This window comes from Struthio camelus, chromosome 13, assembly GCF_040807025.1.
Source record: "Struthio camelus isolate bStrCam1 chromosome 13, bStrCam1.hap1, whole genome shotgun sequence".
Taxonomy (NCBI): Eukaryota; Metazoa; Chordata; class Aves; order Struthioniformes; family Struthionidae; genus Struthio; species Struthio camelus.
The window spans coordinates 7611748-7625400 of NC_090954.1; the positions used below are offsets into that span (position 1 = coordinate 7611748).

The 13653-nt window shown below is 64.5% G+C and overlaps 1 protein-coding gene across 2 annotated transcripts in view; it reads right to left on the reverse strand.

The window, feature by feature from the left end:
• Nucleotides 1–12094, reverse strand: part of CD74 (CD74 molecule) — a 133011-nt gene extending 120917 nt beyond the window's left edge. For both annotated transcript variants that reach the window (XM_068960196.1, XM_068960195.1), the window contains exon 1: nucleotides 12088–12094. The gene's annotated coding sequence lies outside the window, so the exon portion shown is untranslated. The remainder of the gene's footprint in view (nucleotides 1–12087) is intronic.
• Nucleotides 12095–13653: the final 1559 nt, after the last annotated feature.

Consider the following 13653-nt stretch of genomic DNA (forward strand, 5'->3'; position numbering starts at 1 on the left):
TTTGCAGAGCCAAGCCCTGTCCCTCTCTGCCGGCCCTGCAGCAGCGCCGGAGGGGTGTCCGAGCGCCCGGCCAGCAGAGCTGGGCAGTGGTGGGTGGGCAGCTCGCCGACGTGGCCCGGGCGGGGACGGCTCGCCTGGGGCATCTCCTGGGAAGGGGCCAGCCGTCCTTTTAGCAGCTGAGTGATCTGTGCCTCAGCCTCGCCGGGCCGCGGGTGCTGCGGGCAGGTGCGCGGGTGGGTGCTGGTGCCCGCGCCGACGGCGTGCCAGCATGCAGAATCTGCCTGTCTCTTGCTGCTGGCCACACTTCTGGGGCTGGATGGCCTTGGTGTGCTCCCACGGCCTCCAGTGATGATGTCCCCGAGCGCTCCCACGGCCAAGCCTGTAAGGACAGAGGATGGCTGTCAGCAGGGTGGCCGGAAGCTGGTCGCGAGCCCCCGCGGCCTGAGCGTGAGCCAGGGGCTGCCCCGGGCAGCGAGCTCTCCGGTCTCCTCCTAGGCAGCTCCCTGGAGGGTCCCCAAGGACTCCTAAGGAGGGCTGAGGACGGGGTCCCAGCCGCACTGCCAGGGGAAGCTGCAAAGGAGCCGGGTCTGGTGTTAAGAGAAGAAACGGGGTCAGGAGCCCTGAGACCTGTCCCTGGCACACATCCCGTCCTGCCGCCGCGAGGATACGCACTAGCTCCGGGGGACAGCGGTGCACAGCACCATGCTGCCCCGCGGGGACAGCGCAGCCCCACATCCTGGTGCGAGGGCATCCCTGCACCACCCAGCAGCTCTGCAGGGCCCATCTGCGGCCCCAGCCCTCCTTCATGGAGCAAAGCACACCCATAGCTCCCACCGCTGAGCCCAGCACCCCCGGTCCTTCTGTGCCCTGGACGCGGGTGCAGCAGCACCTTTCCTCCAGTCCTGAGCACCCCGGGGTCTCCCCTAAAAGCCCAGCGAGTCAGTAGGGGTGTGAGTGCGGGGAGGCCTGCGAAGGGTGCGGCGAGCAGGGGCGATGGCTCGGAGCAGACGCCCTCACGAAGCACTCCCAGCCTGGCCCTCGGGAGCCAGGCTGAGGACGGAGCCGGGTCAACCCTGTCCGGTGGGTCCCGGGGGGGAGGCACCCAGAGCAGCACCGCGCCGCGGCGACATCTCCACCCCGGGAACAGCCGATGTGTCAGTGACGGGGTGCGGTGGCTGTCCGGCACGGCGGGGGCACCCGAAGGGGCACCTCCAGGAGGACAAGTCCCCCAAGCAATGCCTACCGCTCTGTGCTCACAAGAAACCCTGTAACACCCAGGACACACATCTCTCGCCATCCTCTCGCGTTTTAAAGCAACCCCTACAATAACAATTTGGTGCTCCAAGGCCTCCCTGCCCGACAACGACTTTCCCTGACCCAAGCAAACCACACCGGCGGGGCGCCTCGGGCAGGCAGCCTTTGGGGAAGGAGCCTCCTTCCAGCTCCAGGCGGATGGGCAGTGGGTGGTACATGCGGATCGCTCAAAGCCGTGTGTGCCTCAAAAGCCAGCGGGCCCAGGGGCCTCTCCCATGTCCCCTGCCCTGGAGGGCCATCAGAGGCCGCTCGCCCTGGGGACCACCTGGCTCCTCCTCCCCTGCCAGGGCTGAAGCCCTCGGCTGGCCCCAAACGGTTCAGTGGGAAAAGCCGGGACGGAGCCTTCCCTCAGCTGCCATCCCCGGGGAGGTGACGGCAGGGGGAGAAACGCCATGAAACGCTCGAGGAATGCGTCAGGCCACGCAGCCGACAGAGCGAGGATGTCTCCTGGGAGCGCTCCCTCCTGTCGGGCACCGGTGCCCGAGGGGGAAGCATCAGAGGGAGGGAGGCACCACGGTGCTCCCCGCCTCCATCCCCCTGCGCAGCATCCCACTCCCAAGCAGCAACGCAGGACAAAACCAGGTCTGCCCTTTCCCCCTTGTCTCTGCTCCTTTTTGGCCCAGTTTCCCAAGGAAACGAGGCTCGTGCCGCCACGCCGCACAGCTGCAGCTGCCCCCCGCCGCTCCCCCAGCACCCCGCACTGCGGAGCCCGCGGGGCAGCGGGACCCCAGAGCGTGACGCTCTCCAGCAGCTCAGCCCTCTCCCCGATGAACCGTGCCAAGCAAAGCGCTTGGCTCCACTGGGAACATGTCCATGGCCTCTCCAGGGACCACCCACTCCCCAAGGTCCTGCAGCATCGTCCCTGCCACCAGCCCTGTTGCAGTCCCGTCCCTCGGCTGCTGGGGTCACCCCAGCGGGTCCTGACATACCCGGATGGCTCCGATGTGCTGTGGAAATCTGAGAAGACTCAGAGCCACATTTCTCAGCCTTCCTGTAGTCCCTCTTACATGGTGCTGTAATCCAGGACGAGGGTTACAACCCAGCCACCCTTAGGTCATGCTTGCGATGGCCCCGTCCGTATTATTTCTGCTGGCCTCTGGCTCGTGTGGGTGGGAACGTGCCCACCCGGCTTCAGAAAAAGAAATCAGCATAAAATAAAAGAAGTCTGGATTCATGGTTGCTGCCCATGTCAGAGGACCACCAGCAGTCACCGCATCCCCAGCTGTGAAGCGCTCTCCGGCGGGTGCCGTCACGGTGCCTAGTGCGTGTCGCTCACACCAGGGCAAGGTCTCTCGCTCCTCATGCCGGCAGCACCGTACCAGGGCTGCCTGCCCTGCCCTCGCTTCCCTACCTGGTGGTCATCTCCTGCCTTGGCTCCAAAGCCTCCGAGGTGCTGGCTCTGCTCCGTGGCCCGGCTCCCCACCGGGTTTCGGGAGCGGGGCTTTGCTCAGTGGCTGCCTGAGGCTGGAGCGAGGCTGCTGTGCAGAGCAGCGCACTCGCCTGCTTCTGCGCCGGGAAGCGCTGGGCCGACCCGCCACAGGGCTTGGGCGCTTTGAGGGATTGCGAGGAGCGAAGCCAAGGAGAGTTAAATGCTCCCTGGACATGAGCTGCCTCCCTCCGCGGCTGCGGGGCGATGAGTCAGAGCATGCCCCCAGTGCTGCGCTCGAACCCTCCCCACGGTTACAACACAGCGCCCTTTCCCCTCTCCAGAAAGGACACTTCTCCAGGAAATGTCCTTTTTCAATAACAGTTGGGATTTGTTTCCTCCTTGAAATTCCTCAGCCCAGTTTCATCAGTAGTAAGGGCCAAAATACAAATATTACTTCAAGTTTTGCTTTCTTTTGAAGGAAGCTGAAAAATCCCTTGACAAGATAGCTTTGCCACAAGCATTTTGTGTTTGTCCCAGTCTCTGGGGGAGGGCAGGAGACTCTAGGAGACACTGGTGCTCAGCACTGCTATTGCACACTCCATTTCCCATCTTTGCAGCCCCGAAAAGCCGGGTGTCTGACCTCCACTGGCCATCAGGGCTTGGTTCCTACCTCCAGCCAAGCTGTCTCACCCTGGGACACCCTGCGTGGGCTGCTCACTTTCTGGGGCCATCACCTGGCCATCACCTGGCCATCGTCTATGCGGGAGCCCCAGGGCAGTCTCCAGCTGTGTGATGAACCTGGGGCACATCAGACAAGGCAATGCTGCCTATGGGCCCTGCCGGCACTCAGGTACCCCTGGCCAAGCTGGAGAAGGCTGTGGCGATGAAGAGGACACACTCCTGCTGAAGGGGCCCAGGTCTCACCTAAGGCTATAGGAATTTGAGTCATGGCCCTGACAGACAGACTCTAGGTGGCTTCTGCTGTCTGTTGAGTTTTTCCTGCCCACAGCAGTTTTCCGGGGGTACCCTGAGCAGCAGCTTGGAGACTTTCCTGTCAAGACCATCCCTAGCATCAAGGGGATGTTCTGGACGCAGCCAGAGCTCAGAAGGCAGCCAGGAGACGAGGCCTCACCCTAATCCCATCTGAAGGGGGATGCGGTGCCCGATGCTGACCTTCGCTTGCCTCCGCTTGCTGCAGCCCCTCTCTGAGGTGCAGAAGGACAGAGCCAGAGGGGGACACGCTCTGCATCGAGCACACAGACACGCTGCATTTTGTCGCTCTGCAACACCAGCTCCTTGACCATCCATGGGGAGACCCAACCTTGGCAGTTCCCACCAGAGCTGCAGCAGAATCTCTCCATTGCTCTTCCCACCATCTCTCCCTGGGATCTCCATCCCGTTCCCCCACAGGCCCTGGTGGCCTCGTGGATGAGAGGTGCCTCCTCCCTCCTTCCCTTGCAAGCGCTGGTTTTAAATCAAAGGTTTATGAGAAAATGGAGGGGCCAGGGGAGATCCTAATCTGGTCACAGGCTGATTAACCCTGAGTTCAGGCTGAGGTCCTGATGCTCAGCTATAAATAGCTTTGCCTTTCCTTTCCCATCCTCCCGCCGTGGCTGCAAAATGCCTGCCCTTTTATGGTCAAAAAGGCAGATTTGGAGACCGTGCGGCCCAGATCTCCCATGCTGGGGGCGAGCCAAGGGGGCCCAGGGGGATGCTGCTCTTTCTCTGTGGGTTTTGCTGGGATAAATTATAATGCCAAGAACAAAGGAGCAGGTTTGGGGGGCTTTTTCTGCCTTAGAGCAAGGGATGGGTGCAGAGGGGAGAGGATGCATCTGGTTTGCGCTCCTTCCCCCGGGCACGCAGCCCCTCTACTGTTGCCAAACTGAGGGAGAAATAGCCAAATTTGGTGTCTCTGCCTCAGACCTGGGCCTTCTCCCTCACTCCAGTCAAGGCTTAGATGGTGGCACGATGGGGACAGCGGGAGGGAGCCTGCTGAAATGTGAGCCGTGAGCAGCGTCCGATGAAGCCTCTGCCATCGCTAGGTTGCAAATGCAAACCACTGTCTCCTCCTTTTTTTGACACCCGAGCAGGAGGGGACAGGTCCGTGTTATTCCCCCATGTTAACCCCTTCCAATGGGAAAAAAAATCCCCTATTACCCCTTTCCAGCAGTACTGTCCTGTGCCAAGTGCAAGCCTTCATGCAAGGCTTCTGCCAACCTGCTAGCGCTGGCCGCTGGCGGAGAGGGCTTACAACCCTGCAGCAGTGTTGGTACACAGCTCGGCAGAGGCGAAAGAGCCTCTGGAAGGACAGGAACGGCGGGATATGCGGCTTGTGGCTGCATTCATCAAGGTGGAAGCTGCTGGTAAAAGCACGGCTAAGAAAGAGCCAAGAACCTCAGCAACCAGGCCTGTCCGCGGGCGCATCCCCTTTCCCACGACCTCAGCTCTTCCCTGCATCTCCCAGCCCAGCCGGCCACCTTCTCCCCCAACCTTATCTTGTTTCCTTCTCTCCCTGCTCCAGCTCCCTGCACCCAACAGAGCACAGCCCCAAGGGCCTTCTCCTCCCAGCCACCCTCCTCATCCCTGTCTCCCCACACTCAAGTCCAGCCTCCTCCGTGCCGGCGCAGAGACCGGAGTGGGAGCAGAGCGTTTTGGGGGGAGTGGAGCACCGGGGGAAGGCGAGCCCAGAGGCACAGGCTGACGCCTGGCGTCCCCAGGCTCCGGCCCCCGGAGCGCCCGGAGCGTGGGAGCAGGCTCTGGGAGCAGCCCTCCTGCTCTGTTTCCATGTCACATTCCCGATCCAGAGGAAATGGTGCAGGGGTGAGCTCCCAGTGGGAGAAGCAGTCGCGTCACCGGCCCTGCTGCCTGCCTCCATCCTGCTGATGGGAAGGGCTGGCGGGAACGTAGGGCGACAGAGCGACACCGAGGTGGGCAGAGCGGGGAAAACTCCCTTTAGAGACCGTTGCCGGATGGGGCAGGGTGGGAGCGGAGCTGTTGAGCCAAGCGCCGTGTCTTCTAGGGTTGCTGGGCTCTGCTGCTCACCCCTCTCCCTCTGCAGCCCCTGCTGGGACGCAGCTGGCTCAGCCAGGCAGAAGGAGCTTCCTGGGGCTGAAGGAGATGCTCCCTTGCATCTCTGGTATCGCGAGGCCTCGTTTGGGCAAGCAAAATGCCTGGAGCAGGCCCTGGGCAGGGAGCAGCAAGGAAGGGACGTAGCGAACTGCAGTCCAAGTTTCCTCACAAGGAGGCAAAGCCGTGGTGTGGCTGGAGCTCATTAAACTGCCAGTGCTCTTGGACGCTTATCAAGGCTTTATCGTCTTATCTCTGCTTGAGCAAGGGAGAGGGGGAGTGTGTGCGTGCAGCATATCCTGGACATGAGAGGCATCCAGTCAGTAAATCACTTCCCCAGCAGGACCCAGGCTTGGCTTTCCCAGCGCGGGTTGCTTTCCCAGCCCTGCCTGGTGCCGGCCGAGCCGAGCCAGGCAGCCCCCCAGCCCATTGCCAGTGTAAAGCAATAAAGGAAAATGCCCCAAATGGTTCAGGCTCCCAGCGAGCAGGAGACAGGGGAAGATCTAGCAGAAAATTGAAAACGTGACTGATATTTGGGACTCTCTGCCTTTGGGGCGGTGGTCTCTGCAGCACAGTTTCCCTGCGGAGCCAGGTGAGCTCGGCTCGCCCCGGAGCAAACCCAGCAGGCAAGGCTGGCAGAAGGAGCGTGGGCTCTGCATGGCCCCTGGCCCTGCGTGCTCCGGCACAGAGAGGCCGGGGGGCCTGGGCCAGGATGGAAAGGCAAATCCACCCCCATGCTTGGTTTGCAGAGACCAGAGCTGGACTCTCAGCTCAGCAGTCACTGATGCAGAAGAAAAAGCCCCAGGCACCACGCACAGCCTCACGCGCAGCCAGCAAGCAATCAGGGACTCCCTCCTTTCACAGCGGGGTTTGAGAGCACCAAGCGGGGCCAGCCTGTCAGCGGCCGGTGATGCGAGGGCTGAAGGCACACGAAAACATTGCCAGCCGGAAGGGAGCTGTCTCTGGGGAGGATGAGCAGCTCCTCGCCCCAGCGGAGCCGTGTGTGAGCCCAGGGTGACCTGTTGGCCAAAGAAAGTGTCCCAGGTGCATTACGGACAGCACGTCCTGCAGCACTGGTCCCCAGATCCTGGCCGCCACAGTGGCCTTGTCTAGGGGGGAGCTGCTTGTCCACCCCCAAGCTGAGCTCAGCTGGGGAGAAAGAGGTACCCGTCCTTCGCCTGGCGGCTCTGCATCGCCCACCACATCAGGGGACGTCCCTGCAGAGCTGGGGGAGACGCGCTCCCTCCCAGAAATTGTGGGGTGAAGGTCTTGCTGGGCTACATGCCAGGGGCCGGGTGCCCGTGGACCTGGCCGCCTCAGGGTAAGAGCTGCGAGCTTGCTGGGACATCAAGCTAAATTTGCCAGATGGGGCATCCCAGGGGCGTCCTGTCCGCACACTGCCGCTGGGAAAGGAGCTTGCACAGAGCTATCGCGCCACATCCCAGCGCTAACTCGGCCAGGACATTTACAGGAGGCAAGTAACTAAGGGAGGTGGCATTGCCGGCCAGCCTGGCAGAGGAACGGACGCTGCGGAGGGCTGGCAATACCCCCGAGAGCCGTGCCAGCACACCGGCTCGCTGCAGATGGCCCAGCTCCTGCAGCTTGGGCTGCTGGTCACTGCACAGCATGGTCCTTTCCTGCTTCAATGATCCCCAGACACAGAAGGCGTCCGTGCCCAGCACCTGCTGCTTCGGTGTCTCACGTCAGGAGCCGAGTGAAGGCTCGCCTTGTCCTGCTCGCCCGGACCTCATGCAGAGCCCTCCCGTGTGTGCACGTTCATACCCCCGCAGAGCTCATGCACGTGTGCACACACACCCGAACACGGGCACAGCGATGGCCCTGGGGGCTCTTCAGCCCTCTAGGAGTGCCTGCCCCATCCCTGCAGGCAGCCCAACTGTCCCCAGCTCATCTCCCTCACATTCAGCATTGCGGAGGCCACTTGGTCACCGGCACAGCGGAGTGACACTCCCCAGCCTCTCATCCTTGCTACCTGGCAGCTGTAAAGCCTTGGCCCCGGTGGTGGGAAGACGCTTGCTCTCAGCAGCCTGAGCGGAGCTGCCTGGAGTCCGGCCCCGCTCGGCTCTGCAGCGCTGGCCACCCTGGCCTCCGCAGGAACCAGGAACAGGCACCTGCTGCATTGCGTTGTACCCAGCCGTGCCAGCCCTGGCAGGGATCGCTGGGGCGCTGGGCAGGAAAGGCGCAGGACCCCCAGGTTACTGCGTCCCCCACTCTGCACGGGGTCCAGCTTCAGCCTCTCCTCTCAGTCTGCTGTGGCCGTGGCGGGGGAGCCCGGCCCCGTGCGTGCTGCCCTGACCCCGCGCGAAGGGCGGAGAGGTGTCCTGGGTACCTGGGACCAGTGCTGGCATCTCCCCCTCCCAGTGACCCCCTTCACCAGCCTTTGCCTCCAGCAGCTGCTACAGGAGGAGGAGGCCTTTTTCCCTGCTGCTGCCTGAGAGCCTGGGTTAGCGGGCGCTGCCAGCGCCTGCGAGCAGAGCTCCCTCCGGAGCATCCCAGGGAGCAGGGTGGCCGGGACACATCCCCGCCTCGGACTGTGCCGAGACCAACGCCGTGAACGTGCACCAGCCCCCGGGTAGGCAAAAGGGCTCCGAGTAACAGAGGACTGAACGTTTCCCGAGTCCCCCCTGGCCCGCAGCCACAGGGAAGTGCGTTTGACTCCGTTCCCCTGGCAGGGAGCCTCTCCCTCTTGCAGTATCTGCTCCGCTTTCCTTCTCTTTCTGTGTGTGTGTGTGCTCTCGGCCAAGGTCAAAGGATGGTGAAATGGCTCCAGAGCTCACATTTCCAGCCTCTTGCCTCATCGGTTGCTATTCGACTCCAGCTCGCTCACAAAGGCAAGTTTTTGTTCCTTCTCCCCCACGCAGGTTAAGCTCCGGGCTTCGCGAGCTGCGCGCTCTGCCGCCGGTGCGTACCACCCCAGCGCACCGTGCGCCCCGCGGCCACGCACACGCTCGCCCCGACCTGCCACCCTGGCTCACCAGCCGTGGCCGCCCCAAAGGGCCTGCTGGGCTAAACCCAGCCTAGCGCTTGGTCCTTCGCACCAGCTCCGGGTTTGCTGCTACCGCACAGTCGCCGAACACACGCACATGTGTGCGTGGAGCTGCTGTCCCCGGCCGGGTCCCGTGCGCACCGGCCCCACCACGCTAATGTAGGTCTCACGCTGCCAAGGCAAAATGTCACTAGCAAGTGCACGGCTGCAGCGTCCAGCACGCGCGTGCACACTAACGGGACCGCTCTCACATAGGGAGCGAAACACACCGCTTGTTGGCATTATTTGCAATTAAGGTCCCTTCTCACATAGGATCCGATGCCTTCCCCAAACAGACCCTGCTCCCCTTGGCTCAGCCCTAAGAGGAGAAGAGCACCGAGATGCTGAATTTCCTAGTAAAGCTGCAGATGAGCAAAGGCAGGTTTTGCTAGGAGTGAAGAGGAACAAGCCTCAGAAAGCCCTGATCAGGAACAAGGCTGATTCTCAGTTGAAAAAGGAAGGGAAACCAAGAAAAAAGAGCTCTTAATCGCCTCCAGACCGTCTCTTGAGAAGCGTGGAGGGAAATGCCACTCTATCCAGGAGCCACCCAGAGCTGCAGCCTGTCTAGACACAGCCTTCCCCAAATTCCTGCTGATAACTGCTTGGGAAATCTTTGGCGGAGGCGTCTGTGTGTTTGTTGGAAATTAATTCCTCTCCTGTCGGCCCGGGACGGGGAGGCAGCGGCATTGCCCTGCGGCATGACGCCGCAGCTGGCCGCTGCGAGCGGGGAGCTGGGGAGGGCGAGGGCAGGGCTAGCCCCGGGGCCAGGGCCGGGGGCAGACTGGCGGGGGGCTGCTGTTGGGATGGGGACACCAGGGCTGGCTGGTAGCAAAAAAGCACTGGATTCCCTGCACAAGCAGAGAAGGGGACACGCTTTGGGGAACAGCCCTGCTCCATGACTCAGTTTCCCCACTGGCAAAGCAGGGTGGGAAGGAGCCGGGAGAGGCTGGATGGAGGAACGGTGGCAGGGCAGTTTTCCACGAGGAAAAATCTAGGATTCCCTGAAGCAGAAATGTCCAAAGGCAAAAGGCTGGAGCGAGCTGTCCGAGCTTGTTTGGATGAGCGTTTCAGTGCCTTTTGTTTCGGTGTTTTGGCGCATAGCGAAATAATAGCGGCGTGGCTGTGTGCATGTACACACAGCTCATAACGCCGTCATGCTACGAGGCCATGTTTAGCGAGAGCGAGAAAGGCAAAACAAACGCAACCAAAGCGACCGAAGCAGAGCTGAGACTCTTCTCCCCTCGGGCGACGCGGATCGGCCGCAGCAGCCCGCCGTCGCCCGCTGCCCGTGGCCGGCCGGCAGAGCTGGGCGCTGCCGCCGCTGCGGTCCTCAGGAGATGTCGCAACGCCACCTCGCCGTCCCCATGCGGACCGTCTCGTCTGCGAGACGCTGGAATTTCCCGGGGAGAGCCGGCGCTGGTGGGCGCGCTGGAAGGCGCAGCGGGATGGGGACGGGCCTGCCACCAGGGCCACCGCTGTCCTGGGGAGGGATGGGGGGAGGGGGTCACCGTGCTCTCATTTTGGTGGCAACGTGCTCGCAGGTGCATGGCATCCCTGGGTGACCTGCTGGGACAGGGCAGCAGCTCCCAGCGCCCCTCAAAACCCTGCGGCAGAGGGCAGCCAGCAAAAACCCGCGCAGAGGCAGTGGCAGCGCGGCGAGGGACGAGGTGCTGCCCGGAGATGCTGCAAGAGGGCCTAAACTCAAGGCCTGTTGGCTCTCACCGCGTCCGGCCGCTCGCCCTCGCAGGCTGCCAGGCTGCAACCGCGCGTGGCAAGGCGAGGGCAGCGAGGACGCGGATGAGTGCCGGCCGGGGCGCTCGTCGAGGAAGGCAACGCGAGCCGGCGGGATGCTCCCCGTCGGCAACGAGCGCAGCGCCGGCGGTGGCCCCAGCGCCCTGCAAACCTCCGGCGAGCAGCCCTGCGCCCGTCCCCCGCCGCAGCCCCTTCCCCAGGAGCCCGCTCTCCCTGAAAAGCGGCAACGGCGTGCCCGGCCGGAGGAGCCGACCGAACGCTTTTTCCACGCAGGCAGCCAACCTCGCCCGGGCTCGCCGCGGACTTCCAGTCTTTTCCGTCCTAGGATGTACTCGGAGCAAAAAGGCACCTCCTCCCCCTGCCTCCACCCGCGGGGCCGCAGGGGCTGGGAGCACCCCTTCCCGGGGCCCGGACGGAGCCGCACGGGCCGCTTTCGGAGGAGCCCTCCGCCCGGGAGCCCGGTCGTGGTGCCGGCGACCAGCCGGGCATCCCAGGATGCTGGAAGCGCGGCGCCGTCCCTCGCCTCCCGCCTGCCCTTTCCTCTCCCTCCCGGCTCCCGGTCGCACGCGGAGGAAGCGCCGGCGGAGTCCGGCGGCGCCCCGGACCGCCGCGGCCGGCCGCCTCCACCCCGGACCGCTGCGCCCAGCCCCGCCAGCACCTACCTGCCCGGCGCGGTGCAGCACGGCACGGCGCGGCACGGTGCCCGCCGGGCGCCCAGGGCCGCGCGCCCACCACCTCGCCTCCTGGCAATATAACCCGCCACTGGGACCCCGGCGCTGCCAGCCGGGGTTTTTTAAGCAGCTGGCATGGGAGCCCTCGGCGAAAACTCCTTCCACGCTGCTCAGGATCTGGAAAACCTTTTTCTTTTTACCTTATATGAGCTGAAAAAGGAGGCCAGGCTGCCGACGGGCCCATCTGTCAGGGGCGCCGAGGGGAGCCATTGGCCGGGGTGCCGTCACGTGGCCCCGCCGCCTTGACCCGCGCCGCTTCAGCCCACTGTTGGTTTTACCCCCTAAGGAAGGGCTGCTTGACAATTTTCATATTTCTTCTAAATTTGGAGATTTCAGACAATGCTGGGAGGCTTGGCTCAGGATGCCAGAGGCCCATGTGGAAGTCATTAAGTCCGAGAGGGAGAGCGAGGGAGAGCGGGAAGGAGGGGTGGTGGGGAAAGGGGGGGGGGGAGGAGGAGAGGCAGCGGGGCCTGGGAACGCCGGCGAAGCGCTCGGAGAAAGTTGTTTGTAAGAGCCGACTTCCTCCGTGGTCTCCGGCCCCGGGCGGAGAGCGGCGGAGCGGCGCGCGGGGCCGGGACGCCGCGGGGCGCCGGGCGGGAGGCTGGCGCGGGAGCCGGGGCCGGCCGCGCCGGGACCGCGGGCTGGCGCCCGGCCCGCCGGCCGGGGGAAGGAAATGGAGATGCTCCCTGGCCCGGCTGGAGGCAGCTTGTGATTCCCATTACTTTGAAAAACTCCATCTGGCCTACCAAAAAAATAAAATAAAATAAAATAATTAAGGGGCGTGAGCCCACGAGCGACGGAGTCCGGTCTCCCCTCGAGCCGGCCGCACGCGCGCTGGGGACGCCCGCGACTCCGGCCGGGCTGTGGGACCCCCCCCACCCAGCGGTCGCCGCGCCAGGCTGGGGCTGGGGGCACCTTTCCTCCGGACGGCTGCAACGAGCGGCCGGCTGACGGCTGGCCGAGGGTGCTCAGCACCTCCCTTCGGGGCTCCGGGCTCTCGTGCCGGCGGCCCGTTGCACAACACCACAACCGAGGGAGAGCCAGAAACGGCTGGAGCGGGAGGCACCGACAGCTTCTCCCCCGGCGTTGCTCCAGGCGGTGCTGCTCCCCAGAGGGAGCAAAGGGCCCGTCTCTGAGGTCTCCTGCCTTGGAAGACCCCACCAGGCTGGTGGGACGGAGCTGGCCGTCCCCAGCCACGCGAAGGCGCAGCCATGGTGGCTGCGTCCTCGCTGCCCCGGCCGTAGAGGGGACCAACGCGGAGCAGGAGCACGACCTGAGGAGCAGAGTCCCAGATGGGCTGGGACGGTGCCGGCGGCGCGCAGGAGAGAAAAAGGCCGAGGCCATGGGTCCCCCCGGAGCCTCAGAGCCGCGGACGACCCTCGAGCCGAGACCGGGGCCCCTCCACCGTCGTGCCAGCGCTTGCTCCCCCCAGTCCCGGGGCTCACGCGCCGTCTGGCCCTGCGGCGCCTCTGCCCTCTCCCCGAACACCCAGCGCTCCCTCCGTGCTCCTGCCCGACCCGCCGGCCCGGCTCGAGATGGCTGCACAAACCGCTGTTGGGGCTAGGCAGGAAAGCCTGCTGCTCCCGGGGAGCCGCGCGCCGCGCGGTGCCCGGCCCGGCTGGCGCGGAAGAGGTGGAAGACACGAGGAATGAGGCAAAGCTCGCTTTGAACCAGCTGGCCTGGTTTTGCCCAGAAAAATGGAGCAGGGGAAAGACAGAGCTGGGTCAAGTCGTTCCAGCACGTAAACGGGCCAAGGAGAGAGGTGGCAGCTCTGCTGCCGGTCCGGCCGAGGGGGAGCTGGTGCTGGCGAGTCTCGCTGGAGAGCGCAGGGCTGCCCTTGGCGAGGGCAGGGGACGGCGCCCGCAGGTGCCGCCCTGGAGAGAGCAGAAAGCACCACAAGCGCGAAGGATTTGCACCGGCGAGTGGGTCCGACGCAAGGCAGGAGGGGGCAAAATATCTGGGATGCTGCTGTAGCGCCAGCTGCAGTGGGAGCAGAGCGGGAAACCGAGGGCGCTCGGCCTCTCCCAGCAGAGCAGGGACCTCAGTGGCAGGCCACGGAGGAGGACACATCCTCACGGGCTCTGCAAGAGGCTGGGAGAGCTCCTTCCCCCTGCCCTGCTCCGGAGGAGCCAGGCCACCGCCGGTGCAGAGCGGTGAGGCGCCCCGCTAAGGCTTGGCTACGCGGGACAGAGCTAGGACGGCGCCCGTGGCGCGGTCCACGCCACCGCGGGGCACGAGCCGTCCCCAGCCGCGTCCCGAGCCACCCAGCTTGCTGCCGGCCGGGGCTGCCCTTCCCCTCGGCCAGCCCTCGGGCTCCCGGCCGCCCGCCCCCCTCCGCGCAGACACGCAGCCCTCGCTCCTGCTCGGCTGCCTTCTGA